Below are 24,921 nucleotides of genomic sequence, written 5' to 3' on the forward strand. Positions count from 1 at the left end.
ACATAATATGTCTCCTGGATGGAAGGTAGGGATACTGGAGTGTTAGCATGCCAAGGTCTAAGTCTCCCACTGATGGCAGCATCTAGAGTCAGTCTTTTAAGGAACCAGAAGCTGACTCTCATGGGGCAGAGCCTCTCAAACTCATCTCCTCATGAGTGTGGAAAGGATGCTTACACAGGGCAAGAACCTTAACTTCTCTTTTCTTCTTCTTCCCTCTTTGTTCCTTTACCGTCTATTCTTGTGTTCTCTTCTTTTTCCTTCCCACTTTCCTCTCCTTCCCTCCCTGATTCCCCCTCTCCATCCCTTCCTTCCACAGTTGAAGACTAAATCCAGGACTTTGAGTTTGCTAGGCAAGTACTCTGTCAGTGAACTATGTTCTCTAGCTCCCTGATCTTCATTTAATATGTGTAACTTTTATCCTACATGAAAGACTCACCCACACTTAGGCAATAAAGCTGTAAAAGCAGATATAAAATATGTGTGTTTATGTGCACATGTTAGGCAAATGGGTAATCAAGGAAAACTTCTGTTGCCACTGAAGATATCTTTCCTGTGTAAACGACAGTAGCTGAGACAATATGTACAAGGGATATTATTAATGCTTGAGACTAAAGTCATGAAAGCTCAAAAAAGCAATTCTTTACTGCTTAGCTGGGACACTATTAAATAAATTCAATAACAATTTTTCATCTACCACTATGCTTTTAAATGTATAATATCACATAAAATAAGTGGGAGTGAGAGCCACTGAACACAAAGTCTCATGGAAATTTATGACCCTATGCACAGCTCACCACAGGCAAATCAATGATGTTGTCAAGCCTGCCAGAGTCCTCAGAGTATGTTTCCAGGCCCTATCTGGAGACTCTCGAAGGGTGAGCTTTCAGTATGGTGTCCATCTTTTGGGGAAGGGTTGAACAAGTGAACACTTGCCAGATGTTTACAGAGTGTCTACACTGGGCTGGGTGCTTCAGAGTTGGGTTACTAAAGTAGCCTTATACAGATGTGTTATCCATCCTTAGTGGTAAGGAAACTGAGGCCTGAAAAGTTAAATATCTAGAAATAAGCAGAGATAATCACACGTCTTCTGAATTCTTGCCTTGTGTAATAAAATTCATGGTGCAGATTCCAGGACTCTACACTTGCCATGCAAGGACAGCACCATAGCAATCCCTGTACTGCCCCAGCTGGATGCTAGCCCTTGTTCTATCTGCTGCCCTCTTCTCTGGACCTCTTGGAGGGTGACAGATGTGAGAGGCATGAAGAGAGAAGGCTGAGGCTGACTGGAGTAGTGAAGGTTTGACTACATAGCCTTTCTCCCTCTCTCTGTTTCTCTCTGTCTGTCTATGTCTCTCTCTCACACATGAAAAAAATGACCAAGGACATAGGCAAGTGTGCCATGTACAGTGTACAGGAAGAATATTGCATGAGCCTAAGGATCCTTGGTATCCTAGCCTACAAGACCTTCACTCTTGTTTTCAGTGTTAATATCTCCTTCCAAAGTTAGCTTTCTAGTCAAAAACTGACTTGGGGGCTGTATAGTCACATTCACTATCATGAAATGCAAATAGAGAGGGCAAAGATAAATTAGATCTCTGATATTTGTTTTTGTTTGTTGCAGTGCTAAGATCTCCAATTTTACTTCAGGTTCTATTTGAACTGTGTTATTTTCTCTTGGAACTGGGTTATACTGAGATTAGAGTAATAGGCTGGACAAGTGATTCCGTAACATCTGTTGTGCAGAATGGCACAAAGGAGTGTATGGGTATGAGTGCACATACCCTGGCTCTCAATGTCTGAATAGTATGTGAAAGGTGTACTATGGCTGTGACCTGTGGGAGGTAGGTCCTCCAGATGCAGAGAGAGCACAACCTCCATGAGTGTACTCTCAGGACCAGCATACACTGGGAAGGAAGTATTAAAAAGAAATTGTTCAGGTCGTTTGTTAAGATGGGGAAGAAGCTTCGGTCAAAACCCTGCAATAGAGGAAAGACTGAACTCAACTCTAATTGTGGCAGGACTGAAGGGGATTTAGAGTTAACAGTAAGGTGAAAGAGTATGTTAGTCAGGGTTCTTTACAGGAATAGAACCATTAAGATGTCTAAGTGATAAAATGGACACTAAGACACTAGAATGTCTTACAGAGTATGGGCAGAGTGGTCCAACAGTGTCCCTTAACATCATGCTAGAGAGCTTGATAGCCTGGCAGCTGCTAAGTGCACAAGGATGGATGCCTCAGCATGCCTGATGTGTGCTAAAGAAATGGAAGAGTCCGGAGAGCCACTTGTATTATTCAGTCCATACTGGGGAGAAAAAGGAGGAAAGGAGGAAGAGAAAGAAGAGGAAGAGGAAGAAGAGGAGGAGAATAAGGAGGAGGAAGAGGAAGAGGAGAAGAGGAGGAGGAAGAGGAGGAAGAGGAGGAAGAGGAGGAGGAGAAAGAAGAGGAGGAGAACAAGGAGGAGGAAGAGGAAGAGAAGAAGGAAGAGGAGGAGGAGGAAGAGGAGGAGAAGAAGGAGGAGGAAGAGGAGGAGAAGAAGGAAGAGGAGGAGGAGGAAGAGGAAGAAGAAGGACGAGAAGCAGCAGCAGCAAAAAAAGAAGGAGGAGGAGGAGGAGGAGGAGGAGATCTATGCTCTTATTTTGGGGGGAGGACTGTTTCCACTAAATTTATTATTGCTGGAAATGTCCTCATAGACTGTCTAGAAGCATGTTTATTAGCCAATTTCAGATCCTGTGAAATGAACAATCAACATTAACCATCAGAGTGGATGGGATTACCAAGAGAAATGTAGTTAGATATCAATGATGAGGTGAGAGGAAAGGAACGTTGTTAGATCTCAAGGGTGGATGAGGAAGAGCTTGGCTAAATAGCCAAGTATACATGGCAAGGATTCTCTGTAACTAGTGGCAGAATTCTCTGCTTAAAATGGGCTCAGGATGTAGTTTGATCAAAGAGGGGTCTTGGTCAATAGTCAGTCTGCATTTGAGGCCAAAGGAGGAGACACATTTGGTATGGGGATGGGGAAGCTGTGGACAATCTTATTTCTGTGCCTATCTTAATCCTAGTTTGACTTATGGGACCTGAAAGCCAAACATTCATAAATAAATATGTGTTTGCAGTTTAGCTAGAATCACACTGCCCTGGTTAGTTTCACTGTCAATTTGACACAGCGTAGAGAACCTGGGAAGAGGGAACGACAGTTGAAGAAACACTTTGTTCAGATTGGCTTGTGGTCATGTCTATGAGAAATTGTTTTGACTGATGGCTGATGTGGGAGGGCTCACTTCACTGTTGGGTGGTACCATTCTCAGGCTGATGGGCCTGGGAGGTATAACAACGCTAAGTGAGCATGAGCCAGAGAACAAGGCAATAAGCAGCTCTTCTTCATGGTTCCTGCTTTGGTTCCTGCCCTGCATTCTCTCCACAATGGACCGTGACCTGGAAGTTTATGTTGATAGAAACCCCTTCCTCCCCTAAGTTGTTTTTGGTCAGAGTGTTTTGATCACAATAGCACAAGCATCATGGCAGGCAGGGAAACAAAACACCAAGATGTGAAAATGAAGACTTGGTTCGCCCAACTTAGTCAGATTGGCTCAAACTTCAAGAGTCAGATGCCAGGGGGTTTATTGCCAGAATATTTAAACACAGTACAATTTGTGAGAGGGTGGAGGGAGTCCTCGTTTAATACAATTCCCAGTGCACAAGAAGGCATAACTACATTGAAATTCAACTCAAAGTGCATGCCATTTCTTCCAAGAGGATGGATTCTAAATATAGGCTACTTTTATTAGCTGAAAGGCCCAAGGAAATATCTTGTAGGTCTTGGTCCTACAGATAACTAGAGGTCATTTGGGCTGTCAGCCATCTTAGATTGTGGGTGCCTGAGGGGGCCCCTGATTATACAGATAATTACACAGACAAAGGCTGTTTAGACTACTATTCACCTCCAGTCCTTATTGTGGAAGCTTGGTATGACCTGGACCTTCAGATAACACAGAATCACCTCCATTTCCTAGCCTTCTAAGTAAACAAACTGGTTTTATATCCTTTCCTTTAAGAGGACAAATACGAATGCTTACGATTCCTGACTACTCTGGAGATCTGTGACCATAAGGCCCTTTACTATCAATAGAAATTAGAACGTGAGCCATCAATTGCTGGTGTTGGAGTTTTTATATGTGTGACAGTACAGCTCTGAGAGAGGAAGAACCAGGGAGGATAAGAACCCTCCCATTTCCTTCCAGCCTCTTAGGAGGTCTTTAGCAGAACGGTCACGTCCACCTGCTCAGTTTATTGATTCTTATACTTAGCCTGGGGCCTCCGTGTCATCTAGGCTAAAAAACACTTCTTGACTAAATGAATACATGAAATATTTTTGAGCTTTTTCTGATGTCCCAACTTCCACACAGGAGACTGGAAATCAAAGAAGCAAATTGTCTTCATGACTCTCATCTTACAGGAGCTCACAAATGAAGCAAGGAACAGATCTGTGATAACAACAGCACCACCCAACTAGGAGAGCACACAGTAGAGATGGGTGGTATCCTAGGGGCACCTCGGAGGGAAGCAGGTGCCTCAGAGGGCTGAGAGGAACCCTAGCTTGTCCCTGTAGACTGCTGTCTGCTTTTTTTGTTCTCCTTGTGAAATGCTAAGTTTTCTCATTTGAGATTACAGTTGGAAATATGTGTTACATTTTTTTTTTTAAAAAAAGAAGAGTTCTTTAATTTAAAACTGAGATGTTTGTCTAGATGACTTCAATTTGACTCTTTAATAAAAGATATATTTAGCAGTTATGTGAGTCCTTATTACGACCCAGTACCATTGTACAATTTGTCTTTTTTCCTCGGAACAAAGCCATAAGCCTACCTCATTTACAGGTGAGGAAAAAGATGCAGAAAGAATGTGAATAATTACGGTCTAAGGTGCCTTACTGGGGCTTCTGACAGGCCCCAGAGCCTGCTATTTGGGCCCCTTCAGTTGCACAGTCTCTAAGGCACCCCCTCACCGTAACAAGGATTTTGCTAGCTCCATGATTTCTTAAAAAGAGCTCAGGACTCATTTAGGATGACACAAAGAGTGTTTCTGTTTTTTTTTTTCCCCCAAATAGATTACACCCCAAACTCAAAATAAAATAAAGGACTTGGGCACACAGACACTGTACCATTCTCTACAAATTACAGAGTACCAGACACTGTGGAGATCTAGAAGCTCATGGAAATAAATGAACTTGCTTCCTCCTTTCTGATGGAGAGGAAGCTTGGCAGGAACCATGAACAGCATGTTTCCACTCTACAGGGAATATTGCTTATAAGCTATACTGGAAGAAAACATGTATTATACCCTTTGGGGTGTGTTGCATTATTGAAGTCAGTATATGTTGTGTCTTTCTCAAGAAAAATTGAAACCCTAAGTAAAATAAAAGATACACCTGCCTGGTTTCTTTGTTTTAAAAAGGTACATGCACAAGCCTTCCAAGCCCAGCAGGACCCACATGACGTGTGGATTCTGTGGTGATAAGATTGTGTCTTTTGGCATCAGATACAATCTGATCTGCTCCGTGAAGTGCATCTAGGACGTTTTCCCCCTGAAGCAAACTTCTTCTGAATGAGAACACAATGTATTTATCCCCTAAGTAAGAGTGTGGATTTCAGGAGGCCAGGAAAGGCACAGTGACACACAGACATTTGGTGTCTTCCATGTTGAACACAAGAACATTGCTTGGAACCTCTTTTGCAAGAAGTTTGGCTCCAACAGGCAAGTTCTGTGTCAGAATGCTGTATTAAGACAGTTCAAAGTTGCATATTATCAGGGTATTAAAAAAATCTGGATACTATACCCCACCAAACCACCCCTTATCTTGCCTAAGCTATAAGTCAGCATTCTCTTGATTACAAATGATATAATCATATTTTGATGTTGCAATTGGCACACTCTCAGACACCTACCCCCAGCAGAGAAGCCTTCTCACAGGGTCCTGATAACTTCTTGATTCTTCAGCGTCCAGGGATAGAAGATTTTCTCTTAGTATATGTCCCCAAGGAATAGTATCTGGGAGATTATTAAGCTGATTGTTTTTAAAGCATGTTATGCATTTCGTGTCTGTTGTATCCAGAGTACAGGGCTGGAAGACATTTATACTAATTAATTGCACTAATTATTACATATGTAAGGGTTAGGGCCACTTGAGTATATTATTCAGATTTATGCAAAATAGATGGAAATGACATAATCATCACACTCTAATACAATTAGATTGGTGGCTCTCACCCAGGGAATGTGCTTAGAAGACTGATTTGAATTCTTGCTAAGCTTGGGCTTGAACAGCACAGACAAAACTCACACCTCTCAAAGTCTGGTTTAACAGACTATTTTTAGGCTTGGCATTCGAGAAGCTAGTGTCATTTTTCGTCCTTTCTGGTAATCGTATTGACCAAACTTAAATATGTGAATATCTGACACAGAGAAGGAAGGAAAGAGTAACTTAAAAAAAAAGTTGTAAGAGTAAATGTTTGTTACTGTGGTGTGACACAGGTAATTGGCAAAAAGTAAAAATCTAAGGGAGGGTCAGACTTCAAAGGAAGATGATAAATTGTTACAGACGAGTGGATTGGGATAGGAGTGGTCATCCTGAAGTCTAACGCTTTGCTTTCTAAAATCTTCACCTTTGGATGTAGTAATACCAGCTTCCTTGGCAATTTTAAAATGTGACTTCTGTTTAGAAAATAAACAGGTCACATAGGCATTTGTAAAGGTATTTGAAGAAGTGTTACATAATGTATTATCATATAAGGTATTTATTGTATGGGTGCATTGGAATTGTGGGTTGGGTATGGCTCTGAAGTGAACCTCAGGGGGAAATGTGACCTAGGCATTGGCTGGGAGGTGAGAATATAAAGAATCACTGCTTGTCTATCTATAGAAACAAAGGAACACTCTTCAAGAGTGGGGAACTGAGGTGCTGGAAAACATCTGAGAGACACATCGTTGACTCAGATTTTATAAAGTAAGACCCAGGGACCTTAAACCACTGAGTGCTAGTTACTGAGTCAGCTGGGCTCCTTGCTGCAATGATAAATGGATGACTGGCCACAGGAGTGCCAGGTGCTCAAAACTTACAGTGTCCTAGAAACTTCGTGAGTATTTTAGTTTTATTTACTTGCCTTGATTGTGCATGCATGTGTCATGCGTATAATGTATGTGTGAATGAGGATTTGCTCATGTTACAGCACCTATGTAGAGGTCAGAGGTCAACATACAGGAGTTGGGAATCAGTTCTCTCCTTCTACCATGTGGGTTCTGGGTGTGGAACTTAGTTCAGCAGGCATTGTAGACAAGTCCTTATCTCTGCTGAGCTATCTTACCAGGTATGCTTTGAGCGTTTTAAACGGACAATGCTTTTCAGTTCCAGGCAGCTCTTGGGCTGTAGTAAGATTGTTGCAACATTCCAAAGTTTCAGGTAACAACTTAAAAACATTAACAAACCCAGGTATGTTGCTACTAAAACTCAGGCCTTCAAATGATTATAGATAGGCATTGAAAAATTCTGTCAGACTCTAAGAAAACTCCCTCATCAGTGAGCCTTTGAGAATTATAGGACACGCTAAAAAATTCAAGGTAATATATAGTGACAGGAAAGACATATTTGAAAAGCACTGACTGTCAGCTGCATTGGATAATCCAGCAAAGATGAAGGTAAATGCCAGAGTACTTTGCAACTTTCACATTGATGATTCTGTAGTAATTTGTGATTTCACATCCATAGTGACGCCACTTTTGACACAAAGACCTAGTTTCCAGATATGTCATAGATACTGTGGTTTTAAATGACACCATTTTCTGAAATGGGGTAGGTGTAGGGGCCAAAACAGACCTTTCCTCTTCATAAGTTGATTATGTTTGGATTTTGTTACAGTATCAGAAAGTTGATTAACCCATGGGCTACCTGAGCCTGCCCCTACCTGAAGCCTTCCCTAGCTGAAGTCACCCTGCTGTGCCTTCCTTTTAGGTCTCAGACCACATGCTTCCCTGCTGGGTCTCACTGTCTTTGTTTCCAGACTCATGATCGAATAGTTTAATTTAGCTGTCATGAAATCTCTTTCTATTATAGCAGTAGGTTTTGATCATTTGTATCCTGGACTGTCATGTACTTGGGAAATTTTAATTTGGTAAATTCCTCTGTGATACAGTCTATATGAGAAGCCGTATAAGAGAAAATTATACTGTATTGATTTCTTGAGATTTAATTGTTCTCTTGGGGGTTTGGAGAATTGTATTGCCTTTTTTTCCCCTCTCCTTTCTCTCAGATATATTCTTGTAAAAATATCCATAGAATTACAAACAACATTTTTAAAATCTATACAAGATATTTTGGGTTGTTTTGTCAACAATGTAAGCTCTACAGGCTAATTCTTTTGCATTACAGTTTGGCTAATGGCATGGAAAATATTTTTGGTTTGAGAGTAGTTTTCAGCTCATCTAAGATAGATGATGAGGAGGATAGAGAGATGGCTCAGTGTTAAGATGACAGGAGCTTAGGAAAGTCAGTCATCTCCATGGAGAATGTAAGATTTGGGAGGAATCTTTTAAGCACAAACACACTGCAGAAAGGAGAGGGGATGGAAGGGAGAATGATAGAGGGAAGCAAGATGAGCCAAGGCATGGGGGTGGAGGCTCCAGCTAAGATGTGGGGAAAGTGGAAAATAGGCAGATCCCAGGCATGGCAGCCTTGAACACCAGCCTGAGGGTGGAGCTCTGCTTTTGCGGAGAACCCAGGCTCAGTTTCTAGCATGCACATGGTGACTAACAACCGTGTGTTACTCTAATTCTAGGGAATCTCAGGCTCTCTTTTGACCTCCGTGGCACTTCATGCACATGGTGCACATCTATACATTAAAGCAAAACACTCATACATATAGAAATAATTAATGTTTTCAGAATTAGGAAAAGAGTGGAAGCAATGGACCAGGATAGTTTTTGATTGGCTTTCTTCCTCTTATATGACTGAGAGCTGATTTGGCCTATTGTCCTGAAAGAACGTCTTTTATTTATGTTAAGACTTGTTGTGTTCATTGAGGAATGTGTTTGGTAGTCATGGTGTCTCTAACTCCCCTCTGGTGATGTTGTGGAGGGAATCAAGGAGACACTTGTGACTTTGTCCCACCCCTTCACCCTTTACCTTTCACATTCTGGCAAGTCATTATATGATGGAAAGCCTAGAAGAGTTTTACTGGTGATTATGGCATAAAATTTCAGTGGTTGAGGTCCTGATTAAATTAAATATTTTTGTGATACTCTCACTTATTTTTTTTTAAGAATTGGTTATTTTGTTATAACATGGCTATCTGGGTAACTAATTTAGTTAGCACCAAATGAATGATTAGATAAAAGGATGACCAATTGCCTTTATTTTTAAAAGTGCATTTATATTTAACTTGCAAATAAAGTTGTATGTATGGAGTGATACTTTGATATCTATCAATTATAACCATATGAATATGTGGGACTGTATAAGGGTATCCTGGGTCATGGTTGAGCAGGTACTTAGAACCCCGAGATTCTCCGTGGAATTCTGCGTGAGAACCGGCAGGAGTTCGGTACCTCCCATCATCTAGGATCCTGAAAACAGCCACATTTCCATAGAGTCACATAGGCCAGGCTTTAGGCCTCAGGCCCTAGAGATTTACATACTAATGAAGGCCAGAGGGCAGAGCAAATTAAACATTCCTCCCCCAGATCCTCCCCTAATCCTCCCCCTTCTCCCTCCCTATATAACTCGGGACTGCCCTGAGTTTTGAGGGGGTACGCCTAGATCCATCTATTATCCGTTATGACAATAAATCTTTTTAGAACCAAGGACTTCTTCGTGTTACTGGGGCCCGCCGCCGCCGCGGCCCTTAGGCCGCTGGAACCATAGGATCCTCTTCCCTGATGTGGGACCTGCCATGGCCGCGCAAGCTTGCGCAGCTGTGGCGGCCTTTTTTAAATTTTCCCCACATGAATACATAAATCAATTTATATATAAGCATCTCTATATAATTATATATTAAATAAATCATATAAAATATGTCATATATGCTATATTAATATATAAACTATTATATGAATATATCATATGTTAATGTATGTGAATATATGAATAACTTAGTTAATACCATCATCCTCTTACATGTCACTTTTGTGTGTGGCAATATTTAAAGCCTATTTTTAAGCATATGCCAGATCATGCTATACTATAGACCAGGACTGAGTCCCTCATTATGCTGTACCATAGAACTCAAGACCATATCCTTCATCACAATACACTGTAGAGCTCATGACTGAGTTCCCATCATGATGTACTATAGACTTAAGACAGAGTCCTCCATATACTGTAGCATAGATCTCAGGACCAAATCCTCCATTGTGATGTACTGTAGACCAGAGGACCAAGTCTTCCTGTCTAACTGAGACTTTGCATCCTTTCCCTAACATTTCCTTACCTTCCACATTTCCCCTAGGCTCTAGCAACCACTACTGTATCACTTACTTCGATGTGCTCTTCTTTTATGTTCTATATCTAACTGAATTCAGATGGCCTTCATCTATCTGTGCCTTTGCTTCCCAAGAGCAGGGATTAAAGATTATACCATAATACCCAGCCTGGAGCTGGGATTTTTGAGGAGTCTCTGTGTTACGCAGCAGTGCTCATAATATTCTGACGGCTCAGTTGGTGAAGTGACTTCAATCCCTAGGACTTATGTAAAAAGCCAGGCATGGTGCACTTGTAATCTCAACACTTAGAAGGTATAGACAAGTGGGTCCTTAGGGCTTCCTGGTCTTCACTTTATTGAATCAGTGAGTTTCAGGATAATGAGAGACCCTGTTTTGTTTTGTTTTAAGAAAAAAAAATGGATGCACAGTGTCCTTAGACCTGAGACCTGAGTTTGGCTTCTGGTTCCTAAGCATATGGATATATAAATGCACAGGTACTTGCCTATACACATGTGAGTACCTTCATGAACACACACATACACACACACACACACACACACACACACACACAAATGGACTGAGGTGCCTTTTACTTTAGAGGCCATAGTTGTGTAAGAGAGAAGATTCTAATATTCCTGGGAGGCTCCTAGCTTTTCCTAGAGGTATTGTTAGATTACTGCAGAAATGAGATGCTGATAGTGATTGCAATTATCTAGCGTGAATCCTTGTGCTCATTCCTCAAACTGACATCCAAAGCTGCCATCTCTAGGCTCTGGATGCTCCCCACATTGTGGCTGGAGCCTTCACTACCATGCCTTGGCTCATCTTGCTTCCCTCCATCATTTTTCCTTCCATCCGCTCTCCTTTCTGCAGTGTATTCATTCTTAAAGACTCCTCCCAAATCTTACATTCTCCATAGAGATAACTGACTTTCCCAGGCTCCTGTCATCTTTTTCACTTCTAGAAATCACAACTGGTACCAACTGTTGATTTAGTCTCTTGAGTTTCAAGGTCATTTCTCATTCTGGATAGACGAAATTCTTGAAGGCAGAACTCTGTCATATCTCTTTTAGTGGAAGCTTTACTTTTCGGATTGAGTCATACCCCACCATGACTATGTTCTTTCTTTCTTAGAAATGGTTAATAATAAACACAGGGCATCATCTTTCTAGTTGGCTCAGAATTATTGACATCTGGAAATGTTTGATGGCTCTTCATGGGTGGTTGGTGCCTGTCTAACTGGTCAAAGTCTCAGATAGCAGCTCCAGTTTATAGAGTTCCATCAGAGAGACAGTGGTCTAATTATCTTATAGAATGTGTAACTAGAAGCCACCACTTCCTTCCATTGCTTGGATGGTGACCAGGCCAGTCCAATCAGTCAATAGGTTCTCCAGCACAGGAGTGAGGATTAAAAAGAAAGAAGACAATTAATTAGACAACATTGTAGCATGACCCCAGCCAGTTCTGAGGATGAAGCTGGCTTATTTTTTCCCAATCTGCTTTTATACCATTTTAATTGCATGTAAGTATTTAGGTCAGTTCCAGGTTGAAGAACTAGCAATACAATAAATGCAGATAGTCAAGGAACAGGCAAGGCAATAAGCAAAGTCTCGGGATCACTCCCATGATCACTCCCGTGATCTCTTTCATGCTCACTATTTCTAAGAGCTTGTCAGGATGACCAAAATATCTGAGCCTACTTCCCTAACCCACAGTCATATTCATGCCTGAGGCCTACTTCTTTGTTCTAGCCTAAGATTTAGATTCTTGACTGAAATTACTTCTCTGTTTTACCTTAAAATTAGATTCCTTCCCGAACTTACTTCCTTGTCATGGCCCAATGTCAGATTCCTGCCTGAAGCCCATTTCCTGTCCTTGTCGAATGACAGATTCCTGGCAAGTGACCCCAAAAGCTCTCCACAGGATGGACTGTAGCCCAAAACTGAGATGTCCTTATTGTCTTTCTCTGGAATAGATTCTGTGACACACTGATTCTTCCTGTGTGTGTGTGTGTGTGTCTGTGTGTGTACATACATGTACATATATGTATGCCTGTATGTGGAGGCCAGAGAACAATCTCTCAGATATGGTTCTTCATGTGTGGTCTACCATTTATATTTTGCGACAGAGTCTCTCACTGACCTGAAACATGTTGAGTAGACTGAGCATATCTACTCAACATGAGCTTGTTTCTTTCTCCCAATCACTTGGATTGTGAGCACAAACTACACACCAAGCTCTTTAAAAAAAAAAAAAAAACATGCTTTCTGGAGACCAAACACAGGTCCACATGCTTGTAACGGAAGTTCTTCACTGAAGGAATTTTTTTCTCCAGTCCCAGGTCTTTCATTTTTAACCACCCTGCATAAAGGAAATGAAAAACATTAAGGGATAAAAATATTGTCTCTGCTCTGTAATACCCTACTATATTGTCACAGAGAATCTAAAGATTTGTACTGCTCACCCCAGGCGCAGCTCTACCTTGGAGAAGAGCCCTGCCCTGTTGTGAAGCAATAGAAGGGGGCTGTGCTGAGAAGTAGTGGCCACTTGGTTTAGTGAATTGAGATGCTCTTATCTACAGACTGTAGAAATATGGCAGCTACTTGGAATTGTGAACACTAAATTAGATCATGAACTATAAAAAAATGTGAACCATGGCAAGCAACTAAAATGTGACTGCATTGAACCTGCGTTTTCTTACAACACATCTTAAAGGAGCCCTTCTTTTCCCTTGTTTGCTTGACCTTTTGTGTCTTTTGTCCTCTCTGACTCCTACCTACCTAACAGTCTTTTGGACTGCAGCATTACCACTTACTAACATGCGCTGCCGTTCAAAATTCACTCACAGTGTATTTAGTTGGCATCATCTTGGTAATCCCTGCTTCTCTATCTAGGAACTTCCAACAAAGGACAAATGTGACTCCTCACTTCATTCCTCAAGGCTGACAGCTCCTCAGCTCCCTATTTATTATCTGCCTTGTCCAGCAAGGGAAAGGCAAGTCCAGTGGGAGAGTGCTGGCTAAGTGGGGTTCCATTCCTTGTCAGTATTCTGCTGCATCATCACACAGCATCCTGAGAAAGGGAATGATTTGGTCTGTTCTGCTCTAAAATTTTACAGTTTAGTACAATTTTTTTATGTGTGTGAGCCAGCGATAAAAGTTCTAATCTCTGAAAAGCAAGAGAAGTGTTAATACAGCTCAGGAAAATACCCGCATGTCCTCAATTTCCTGGCATGTTCTCATCCCTCACCAATGCAGAGCTTATCTCAAATAGGCAGCAGATGCTGGGTGACACTCTTCAGACCAAGAAATGGAATATATATATATATCCCTGCAGTTTAAGTACTTTGTGGAAGTAGTAGAGTCTCAGAGAGAAGATATTATTGATTTGGGCAGCTACTTTTATGCTTGTGTTTTCTGTAGTTTTATTAGTTACTGATTTTATAAAGGCATCAGAAGAGAATTTAACTTTGAGAGAGGAAGGGGAAAAGCCTGAGATCTTTCCAAAAGAACATCAAATTATGTAGCTGGTGAGCAAGATTCCTCAGCATCCTCGTGAAGTTCATTAGGGAACTCAGCCAGTAGACTCTCACATGTGGGTTCATTAAGAGCAGAGCTTTACAAATGGACAGTGTACACGAAGTGGAAGATTTGGAAACACTCGGCTCCAAATGGAATGTCTTCATCAAGACCTCAAGGCCCAGGGATCTATGTAGAAGAAGAGTTGGAAAGATTATAAAAGCCAGAAGTGGTGGATGACTCCAAGCAAAACATGTCTTCTAGATACAGCAGGTCTGATATCATATGAACTCACAGAGACTGGGACAGCATTCATAAGACCTGAACAGGTTCAAACCAGACCAAATCCCAGCACGGAGAAGCAGAGATGGATATAAAGTTCTGCCTCTAACCAAGAAGCTTTTTGTGATTGATACCTACTGAGAAATTCAGTTTTTTCTAATGCCTATATCAGCCACATTCTAGGGCAGGCTCTGTACCCAGGAGTAGTTAGCCAACACAAAACAGACTCCATGTTTTTTCACGTGCTTTTGATTTGGTATGTGGTTTGTTTGTTTATTTGAGCACAGGTGATGAAAATTGACTTTGTTTATTGACTTTGTTTGTTTATTGATTTGTTTATTGTTTGTTTATTGAAAATTGACTGGGTAGGGAGATAAAGAGGATAGGGGAGGAATTGTGGAAGGAGAAAGAACATGATAAAATTATACTATATCAAAAAATTTTAATAAAAAACCCCCCAAATGTCTTGTCTTATTTATCTGTGGCTTCAGTGATGCTTAACCTTTATTGTCAACTCACTGAGTTCATCAACATGGAGGGCATTAATGAGACACACCTTTGGACGTATCTATAAAGGTGTTTCCAGAATTCCCTAACTGAGGAAGGAAGAACCTAGAATGTGGGCAGCTCTGTCCTCTGGGCTTGTGCCTGGGATTGAAGTTAAAACAGAGAGAGAAGAAGCCAGAGGAAAGCCTGTGCTCTCCTTTCTTTGTTTTCTGGTTGGTGCCAGAGCCCAAGTTGTCCCTGCCCCCACCTCTCCTGCCTTCCTCTTGATCCAGGACAAACCCTCTCTCTTAAGTTACTTTTGTCAGAAATTTGGTTTATTTTCTCGAGTACTGGTGAAAAAAAAGAAAGGACTGTGATAGAAATAAGCCAAGCACAGGCCTTCGGCTAGGTTGCATTTCTCATGAAATGCATAAAGCATTAGGTGAATTTGAATTTTTAGTTATTTATTAGTTGTCCTTTGACTCTTTCCTACGTGATAAAGTTTTCCAAATGCAGACAAGACAAAAATGAAAATCTTGGCTTTTTTTTCCTGCATTCTTCAAATGATACGAAATCTAAAAAAATAAAATAACGGGGGATGGAGAGATGGTTCAGTGGTTAAGAGCACTCGAGCACTCGAGCACTCGATACTCTTACAGAGGACCCGGGTTTGCGTCTCAGCACCTACATGGTAGTTCCCAACCATCTGTAACTCCAGTTCCAGGGAATTTGATGCCCTCTTCAGAACCCTGTGGGTGCTAGGCATGCACATGGTACACACACACATGTGCACACACACATTCACACATGCATACACATATACACATATGCACACATATGGGCCAAAATATTCATACATGTAAAATAAATAAATCTTTAAAAGTTCAAAAAGAGAACAAAAATTCCTACATACTTGGTAGATCTAAGCATCCCAGCAACATTAGGCCGTATTTGCTTTAGGTTTTGAAGAGTAAGGTGTGACCTACAATTCTAACATTACCAGTGATAATTCTCTTCCATCCTATTATTCTCCTTACAAGGTCAATTATTATAATGAAATCATTGTACATATAGTTATGTCTGATTATATGACTTAGTGAGTTAATATATAATAAATCATATTTGATATACTATTTTTATAAACAATAAACAATGCCCCTAACTCCTACATCACTGTAGCTAGGTATAAATTTAAGTTTGACAGTTAGTTTACCCCAAAACTTTACAAAGCTTGTGAGGTTCCTTTTTGGCTATTATGAATTTATATGCCTATTTATTTGTTTAATCCTTAACTCTTTCTTTCTTTGTGTATATGCCTAAAAGTAGAATGAATCATATTGCAACCTTATGTTCAGATTTTGGAGCTACCTCAATCATATTGCAACCTTATGTTCAGATTTTGGAGCTACCTCCCATGTGTGGACTGCTCAGGTGTCATGGCACTAGTCTCTAGAACTCGGGATGAACGAAAAATCTCAACAGCATTTAGAATAGCTGCAATAATCCAATTTAAAAATGGGCAAAGAATTTTAATGCTCAAATAGATATTTCAAAAGAGACAATGCACAAATGGCCAAGCACATAAAGGCATGTTCATTAACCAAATGCCTTATGGTGATAAGTAGATGAAGAAAAATGTGGCTCATACATACACTAGAATATTATTTAGCCTCAAAAAAGAGAAAGTCCTGCATTTGTTGCAATATGTGTGTATATAGAAGGGTTGATACAGGTTAAACAGAAAGACAAATGTCACACGACTTCACTAACATGTGGGACAGACAACAGCTGAATTCAGAGAAGCACAGAGTAGAACCTGTTTGCTAGAAGCCTGGAAGATGTAGTTCTTGGGAGAAATCAGACCAGTGTCACACTAGATAGGAAGGAAGAATTTTGCATTTTGTTACCCAGAGGGCAACATCAGTGTGAAAAATGCTGCATCATATCCTTCAAGCTGCCAAGAAGAGATGGCTTTGAATGTTTCTATCCCAAGGAAATGGTAAGTGCTTGTGATGGTGCAGAACCTGTGTATCTTGAATCACTGTTTGTGCGGGCTAGAAATGCATCAAACATGCAGCTATACCCCATAAAGAAGTAACTGTTATTAACTGTTCAAAAACTGAGCAAGCTCTCCCTCCCTCCCGCTACCTGGACTATGTTCCTAGGCACAGACTATATAAATACAGGGAAAAGTTGAGTCCTCCTGACAACTTTCCAGATGTGGTATTCTTGAGGAGTTGTATGTCCCCTCGCTACACCCCAGACACTAGTGAAAGATGAAAGACCTGAGTGTGCCTAGGGGAAGCCATATTCACAAGGAAGACCTTGGTAGACTTTTACACAACTAGGTGGGGGAGGGTGGAATGGTTACAATGTGTAATGTGAGAAAAGACGAGGGAACACGTGAGCTTTTCCTTAAATGTTGTCACATAAAAGTTGCTTTAGAAATTGTAAACCCCTTCCGGTCTGTGCTGGTGCCCTGGGCAGACCTTGAGTATCAGCTCTGCACCCAGTCTCAAAAAATCCAGAGGAGGCCAGGCTCCCAGGAGCTCTAACATACCCAGGAACATAGGATCATAGGATCACAGGATCTCAGAAGATTGGTCACACCAGGATTTCAGGATCCCAGAGGCAGCCTGATCCCAGAAACTTTTACACCCAGGATCTCAGGATCACAGAATCACAGAGACAGCTGGACTCTGAGGAGATCTGACACAAACAAGATAACAAGAAAAACAGACTCCAGTCAGTGACAGTAAGTGCAGGTAGCACTAGAGTTAACCAGATGATGAAAGGCAAGCACAAGAACATGAGCAACAGAAACCAAGGTTACTTGGCATCATCTCCTACCATAGCAAGTCCTGAATACCCCATCGCACTGGAAGAAGCAAGATTCAGGTTTAAAATCACTTTTCATGATGGTAACAGAGGACTTTAAGAAAGACAGGAGAGCACAGGTAAACAGGTAGAAACCCTTCAAGAGGAAACACAAAATCCCTTAAAGAATTACAAGAAAACACAAACTGGTGAAGGAATTGAACAAAACGTTCCAGGACATAAAAATGGAAGTAGAAACAATAAAGAGCTGGGCAGTGGTGGCGCACGCCTTTAATCTCAGCACTTGGGAGGCAGAGGCAGGCGGATTTCTGAGTTCGAGGCCAGCCTGGTCTACAGAGTGAGTTCCAGGACAGCCAGGGCTATACAGAAAAACCCTATCTCGAAAAAACAAAACAACCAACCAAACAAATGAAACAATAAAGAAATCACAGAGGGAAAACCTAGAAAAGAGATCAGGAGTCATAGATGCAAGCATCACCAACAGAATAGCAGAGATAGAAGAGAGAATCTCAGGTGCAGAAGATACCATAGAAAATATTGACACAACTGTCAAAGAAAATGCAAAAAGCAAAATGCTCCTAACCCAAAACATTCAGAAAATCCAGGACACAATGAGAAGACCAAACCTAAGGATTATGGGTATAGAAGAGAGTGAAGATTCCCAACTTAAAAAACCAGTAAATATCTTCAACGAAATTATAGAGGAAAACTCCCTAACATAAAAAAATGATGCCTATGAACATACAAAAAATCCTACAGAACTCCAAATAGACTAGATCAGAAAAGAAATTTCTCCCGTCACATAATAATCAAAATACCAAATGCACAAAACAAAGAAAGAATATTAAAAGCAGTAAGGGAAAAAGGTCAAGTAACTTATAAAGGCAGACCTATCAAAATTCTCAGACTTCTCACCAGAGACTATAAAAGCCAGAAGATCTGATCAGATGTCATATAGACCCTAAGATAACACAAATGCCCGTCCAGGCCACTATACCCAGCAAAACTCTAAATTATAGATGGAGAAACCAAGATATTCCATGATAAAACCAAATTTATACAATATCTTCCCACAAATCCAGCCCTAAAAGGATAATAGTGGGAAAATTCCAATACAAGGAAGAAAATTATACCCTAGAAAAAGCAAGAAAGTAATCGTCTTCCAACAGATCCAAAAGAAGATAGCCACACAAACATAATTCTACCTCTAATAACAAAGATAACAGCAAACAACAATCACTTTTCCTTAATATCTCTTAACGTCTGTCAATGAACTCAATTCCTCAATAAAAAGACATAAACTAATGGACTGGATACATAAACAGGACCCAGCATTTTGTTGCATACAGGAAATGCACCTCAGTGACAAAGACAGGCACTACCACAGAATAAAAGGCTGGAAAACAGTTTTCCAAACAAATGGTCCCAGGAAACAAGCTGGAGTAGCCATTCTATATAGAATAAAATCAACTTTCAACCTAAAGTTATTAAAAAAGATAATGGAGGACACTTCGTATTCGTCAAAGGAAAAAATCAATCAAGAAGAACTCTCAATTCTGAACATCTATGCTTCAAATGCAAGGGTACCCACATTCATAAAAGAAACTTTACTAAAGCTCAAAGCACATATTTCACTTCACACGATAATAATAGTGCAAGACTTCAACACCCCACTCTTAGCAATGGATGGATCATGGAAACAAAATAAACAGAGATACAGTGAAACTAAGAGAAGTTATGAACCAAATGGATTTAACAGATAACTATAGAACATTTCATCCTAAAACAAAAGAATATACCTTCTTCTCAGCACCTCGTGATACCTTCTCCAAAATTGACCATATAATTGGTCAAAAAACAGGCCTAAACAGATACAAGAAAATTGAAATAATCTCATGCATCCTATCAGATCATCATTGGTCTTCAATAACAACAAAAACAATGGAAAACCCACATACATGTGGAAACTGAACAACACTCTATCCGGAGATAACTTGCTCAGGGAATAAATAAAGAAATTGAAGACTGTTTAGAATATAATGAAAATGAAAGCACATCATACTAAAACTTATGGGACACAATGAAAGCAGAACTAAGAGGAAAACTTGTAGCTCTAAGTGCCTACAAATGAAACTGGAGAGAGCATACACTAACAACTTGACAACACACCTGAAAAAGAAGCAAATACACCCAAGAGGAGTAGATAGCAGGAAATAATCAAACCCAGGGATGAAATCAAACCAAGTAGAAACAGAACTATACAAAGAATCAACAAAACCAAGATCTGGTTCTTTGAGAAAATCAACAAGATAGATAAACCCTTAGCCAGACTAACCAGACGGAACAGAGACAGTTTCCAAATTAATAAAATCAGAAATGAAAAGGGAGACAGAACAATAGAAACCAAGGAAATTTAAAAAAGCATCAGATCCTACTACAAAGGCCTATACTCAACAAAACTGGAAAATCTGGATGAAATGGACAATTTTCTAGACAGATACAGGTACCAACAAAACTGGAAAATCTGGATGAAATGGACAATTTTCTAGACAAATACCAGGTACCAAAGTTAAATTAGGGGCAAATAAAGCATCTAAACAGTCCTATAACCCCTAAAGAAATAGCAGCAGTCATTAAAAGTCTCCCCACCAAGAAAAGCCCAGGACTGGATGGTTTTAGTGCAGAATTCTATCGGACCTTCAAAAAAGACCTAATACTAATTCTCTTTAAATTATTCCACAAACTAGAAACAGAAGGAACTTTATTGAATTCGTTCTATGAAGTCACAATTATGCTCATACCTAAACCACACAGAGACCCAACAAAGAAAGAGAACTTCAGACCAATCTCCCTTATGAATATCCATGCAAAAATACTCAATAAAATTCTTGCAGACCAAATCCAAAAACACATCAAAACAATCATCCATCATGATGAAGCAGGCTTTATCCCAGGAATGCAAGGATGGATCAATATACAGAAATCCATCAACATAATCCACAATATAAACAAACTAAATGAGCTGTACTATAGAGCAATAGTGGTAAAAACTGCATGGTATTGGTACAGAGACAGGCAGGAAGATCAATGGAATAGAATTGAAGACTCAGAAATGAACCCACACACCTATGGTCTTTTGATCTTTGACAAAGGACCTAAAACCATTCAGCAAAAAAAAAAAAAGACAGCATTTTAAACAAATGATGCTGGTTCAACTGGAGGTCAGCATGTAGAAGAATGCAAATGGATCCATACTTGTCTCCTTGTACAAAGCTAAAGTCCAAGTGAATCAAGGACCTCCACATAAAACCAGAATACACTGAAACTAATAAAAGAGAAGATGGGGAAAAGCCTTGAACACCTGGGCACAGGGGAAAAGTTCCTGAACAGAACACCAATGGCTTATGCTCTAAGATCAAGAATTGACAAATGAGACCTGACAAAATTGCAAAGCTTCTGTAAAGCTAAGGACACTGTCAATAGGACAAAACGGCAACCAACAGATTGGGAAAAGATCTTTAGCAATCCTACATCTGATAGAGGGCTAATATCCAATGTATACAAAGAATCGAAGAAATTAGACTCTAGAGAATCAAATAACCTGATTTAAAAATGGGGTACAAAGCTAAAGAAAGAATTCTCAACTGAGGAAACTTGAATGGTCAAAAAGCACCTAAAGAAGTGTTCAACAGCCTTAGTCATCAGGGAAATGCAAATCAAACCAACCCTGAGATTCCATTTCAAACCAGTCAGAATGGCTAAGATCAAAAACTCAGGTGACAGCAGATGCTGGCAATTTCCTCAGAAAGTTGGACATAGTATTACCTGAGGACCCAGCTATACCACTCCTGGGTATATATACTCAAAAGATGCTCCAACATATAACAAGGACACATGCTCCACTATGTTTATAGCAGTCTTATTTATAATAGCCAGAATCTGGAAACAACCCAGATGTCCCTCAACAGAGAATGGTCCCATGAAGGCTAAATGCCCCAGTGTGGGCAAATTCGAGGATGTTGAGGTGGGTGTGGGTGGGTGGGGGAGCACCCTCATAGAAGTAGCAGGAGGGGGCATGGGGTAAGGGATTTCAGGGGGCAGTGGGGAAAGGGGACATCTGAAAGGCAAATAAATAAAATATCCAATAAAAAAACACATAATGGAACTGGCTATTGCCAACAATTTAATATTACCCATATTACTGGCATTCTTTATAATCTCAAGGACAAGGTATTGTGGAAGGGGCCCATGGAACTTTAAAACAATATCTTCATAAAATAATAAAGAGGGAGGTACATCCCCATACAGTACAAATTTATTTAAATCATGCTCTTTTATTTTAATTTTTTTAAAAAAAAATTGGATGCCAAGGAACTTTCTGCTGAGTGTCTATGGTACCCTACAACTAGGCATACTTATGCCTAGGTGAAAAGGAAAGATTCACTTACTGGCATAAGGCATGGTCCCAACCAGGTCTCTAATAAGGGGAAAAGTGCATGTTTGTGTTGTTTCTGCAGGTTGCTGAAGGAACATGGTGGTTGCCACAATGATTGGTGAGACATGCTGTTGCTCAGAGAAAGAATGGTGCTGACCTGTGAGCTAGCTGAGTGCCCTGACAATGATGACTGGGAAGCTATATTGGACATGTTTCTGACCCACCTTTGCTTTCCTATATTCCAGATGGGACAAGCTGCCTTGCCTCAAGTTTTTAGACCTTGTGGGACAGAGAATCAAAAAGAGAAGTTATAATGACTCTTGAATTTTTCTTAAAGGAGACCAGTTATTCCCACACAATCATGTACTGGTCTAGAGATCAATCCAATACTGGAAATAACAGTCTACTTTTGGAAGGTTGGTTCTGGACATTTTCAGAGACTTATTTGGAAGTTAGCTGCAGTTCTCTATGATTTTATGATAGTAAGAGATAAAGTTGAGACAGCATCTGGATTTCAAACAGGTGTTAGTGCATGTGTTAAGGCTCTTTTAATTGTCATGTTAAAGTTTCTTCTACAGTATTTAATGTAAGTTGTATTGATTTTACATTTTCTAATTGTGTTAGTGTGTTGAAATGTGGCATGCATGGTATGGGGGTCCATCAACCAGTTTTTGTCTTACTGTCCTGAGTATTATAGGATTCTGGAAAAAGCTTGCAAGTACTGGAAGAAGTGAGTTAAGCTGTGTGTTAAGACTCTTTTAATTGTCAAGTTAAAATTACATTTGTTTCTTCTACAGTATTTATTGTAAGTTGCATTGATTGTACACTTTCTAATTGTGTTAGTGTGTTGAAATCTGAAATGTCTGTTACAAGGGTCTATCAACCAACTTCTGTCTTATTGCTCTGAGTATTACAGTACCTTTGTTTTTTGAAAACTCTTACTGGAAGAAGTGATTTAGACTTTAAGCAGAAGCATGAAGGTAGTGGGCTTGATTATTGCTGGTATAAAAGCTGTAATTACATTAGTTGCTAGCATCACTGCTTCTGCAATTGCTTTGACACAAGAAGTTAAGATATCTACTTTTGTTAAACATTTAGCAATAAACTGTTACTAATGTCTTGAGTATACAAGAGGATTTAGATAGGCATTTGGAAGATTGGATTGATGCTCTTTATCGTATTCAAATTATTGGAATGAGGTTCAGAGTTTAAGGGTAAGGAGCCATCTCAAATGTCACACCAAATACCACTGGAATTGTGTTACTTCTAAAATTTACAGTGATAGTCATTATAATTAGGAAAAAGTTTAAAGACACTTGCAGGGTAGTTGGTATAATTCTAACACCTCTCTGGATGTTTTAACTTTGCATAGTGAGATTATGAATTTAAAGAATGCTTTACTCCTGCATTTTGATGTTGCAGATTATGCTGATAAAATTATCCATGTCTTGAAGTTAATATTTCCATTTTTATTAAGCGTCAAGAATGGCATATATAGCTTGATCATGCTAGCCCTTTTTGTCCTGGGAATACTTTTATTCCTGTTTATCATGAGAAAGCTTTTCTTCAACAACAACAACAACATGTTGGCAGCCAAAGTACATGGCTTGAACCTGCAAATGGACTCCCAGACAGAGTTATTAATTTAACAGCCTGGCAAGCCAAGGATGGGTAAGATTCTGCACAGAGCCTTAGCAACCTAAAACATAAATGCATTGCTTTTGATAATGCATATTCTATGACAGGTAAGGAAGGCATTCTTGACAGTATGACCTAAGACAGGATCAGTCTTGTTTATGAAATAAAAAAGGGGGAGATGTCAAGAGCTTTAAGGGCTGCTTGGCAGGAATATGACATTGGACAAGGACAAGGAAATAGACTTCAGGCAGGAATCTGATATTTGGCTAGAACAAAGAAACAATTTCAGTCAGGAATCTAAATCTTAGGCTAGAACAAAGAAGAGTAGGTTTTAGGCATGAAAATGATTTAGGGCTAGAACAGGGAAGTAGGCTCCAATATTTTGGTCATCCTCATAAGTCCTTAGAAATAGTCATCACAGGAGTGATCACAGGACTTTATTTATTACCTTGCTTGTTCTTTGACTATTTGTGTTTATTGTCTTGCTTATTCTTTGACTATTTGCATCTATTGTGTCACTATTTCTTCAACCTAGAGCTGATCTTAATACTTGCATGTAATTAAAATGGTATAAAAGCAAAAAAGAGGAGGAAGGATGGGATAGGGAGTTCTAGGGAGGGGAAATGGGGAAAGGGGATGACATCTGAAATGTAAATAAATAAAATATCCAATAAAAAGAAGGTTTCTCTTCTCAGTTTATCCTGGCAAATTAAAAATTAAATGTGCTTGTTTTTCTGTGTTATAAGAACTGAGTCTCTCACATTCAAAGACTTTTTTTTTCATTTCTAGGAATCACTATTTGTGCACAGAACTCTGTGGAACTTAAAAGTCTATATATATGTATAAAATTATGGGATTGTAGTTTCTTGGTTTAAGGATAAAAACTTTGTATATTCTAAATGTCTCTAATTTTAATTGCTAGATTAATAAATTTTAGTTTTCTGAGCAACAGGGGGAAAAAAAGAAATTTTAAACCAAGAAAAGAACCAGTACTTACAGGTTGGGTTGCATGGAGATAGATTTCAAAGTGTTTAAAACACCTTTGAGGGATGAAGAGGCTAAAGTGGAGGTACATTTGTTAGCAGTATGATACACAGAGCAGGAGTCAGTCAAGGAGGGACAGTAAAACAAAATATTATTTGTACTGGGCAGGCAGTGTAGAAAGATATCTCTATGCACACTGCAGCTTCAGCAGGATCTCGCACTTTCCAGCCTTCCATAGATGAGCCAGCAGCAGCTAGAGTTAAGGCCTCCCA

Source organism: Grammomys surdaster, unplaced genomic scaffold (assembly GCF_004785775.1).
Source record: "Grammomys surdaster isolate TR1022 unplaced genomic scaffold, NIH_TR_1.0 130, whole genome shotgun sequence".
Lineage (NCBI taxonomy): Eukaryota > Metazoa > Chordata > Mammalia > Rodentia > Muridae > Grammomys > Grammomys surdaster.